We start from the raw sequence: 1,680 nt of genomic DNA on the forward strand, positions 1-1,680 counted from the left end.
CCACCGCTTGAGAGCCGGTGCTAATTTGTTTACGTCTCCATAGCTTGGCGGTTCGACATAAGAAACCGATAGATTAAGTACCAGACCTAAAAAATAAAAAAAAATACTGAGACCGATTTGTTCGACTAAACCCAACAAAGAAGTGCTCCAGCATGCCCGCAGTCTAATGACAAACAAGTAAAAGATACAAGATGAAAAATGCTCGTTTTTTTTAAAGCTATGGGGGAAACAAAGTCGGTGGGACACACTTGTGTAGGTATGCCTTCATTCTTTTTCTGATTTGGTGGGGGGGGGGGAACAAAAAACAAATCCGAAACATTCTATATACAAACTACAAATTACTAGCAAAAGATACGGTTTTGAAAACATATACATGCCAAATGCAACCCCTGTCTCGAACATTTTTATCATTATTTTCAAATTTTAATGTTTTAAACATCAGAATTTTAGAATTTGCAAAATGCTTAGGTGCACATACCCAAATTATGAATCTGTTGGACTTTGAATATGTGCTTTGTTCGTGTAATAAAACTGAATTGATCAGAGCTTTCAGTGGACATGTTTCATTCTTACTAGCCTTCCTCAGCAAAGCTTATTCTAAGTAAAAAAAAAAATAATGCTGTTTTATGTTTAGTGTTTCTAATTCATTTTGGCTACAACCATTGTCAAGTTTTATAATTTGCTTATTTTATAAGCACAGATATAAGAACAAGGATCAAACAGCCGTAAACTGCGAATTTCTATCTTGCCCTAGCGAAGCACAACCAACAGCAGAACGTATGAGGAGGGGTAACAACATCAGCCGTGATCCTCTAGCGATGGAATCAATTATAGGTCCGTTTATTTTAATTGCAATATGCAGAAAGAAAAAAACCGGACAAGTTCACATAAAACTCATGCATGCCATGTGACTGGCAGTTTTTGATTATTTAAACAAATTTAAGGCATTTGTCATATATTTGTAAGGACGACCGTGCGAACTCAAAAAGGAGAAATGGTGACGAATGGAAAAACAGAGGACTCCTTTTATTTATACGCGTCACACGGTCGAACACAAAATAATATATCAATGATGATATACAAAATAATGTTATACTTCGATAACATTAGTGAATTCGTAAATACCAGTAATGAAGAGACGATAGAAGGCAACCGTATGAAATGAATAACAGAAATATTTATTGTAGCATTAAAAATGTATGTCTGTGTGAGAGTGTGAATGCGACATATAAGAACATAATAAAAAACAGGCCGTCATACAAAGAAAAGTGTGTGAGTGATACATGTATGTGTATGTGAGATATTACAGCAGATAGAAAGAGAGTCAATAACACTTGAGCATTTATACCAGTTCTTGAGTACACAATAGTATGAGCCTGTATGTGAAGGGAGTTGAGGCTGTGTGTGACAGGGCTGATCACTAGTTGTGATGTGGTGGCTTCCATGCCGGGCCGTGATTCTTGTTATACAGATGTTCGTCGCTGGCTGAGATCTCTTGTCTGTTTATTTATCGTGGTGAAGCTGAGTCACCTAACAGAATCGAAGAGAGAGATGTGCCGCGGTGGTTTAGTTTGGTGTACATAGAAAGTCGTGTAGACGCTGGTGGTGAAGAGGCTGCTTGGTAGTAATCGTAGAATCGTGTTGGTCATGACGATGATGCTGGTTAGTAGTCGTAGACTC

Source organism: Octopus bimaculoides, chromosome 16 (assembly GCF_001194135.2).
Source record: "Octopus bimaculoides isolate UCB-OBI-ISO-001 chromosome 16, ASM119413v2, whole genome shotgun sequence".
Classification (NCBI taxonomy): domain Eukaryota; kingdom Metazoa; phylum Mollusca; class Cephalopoda; order Octopoda; family Octopodidae; genus Octopus; species Octopus bimaculoides.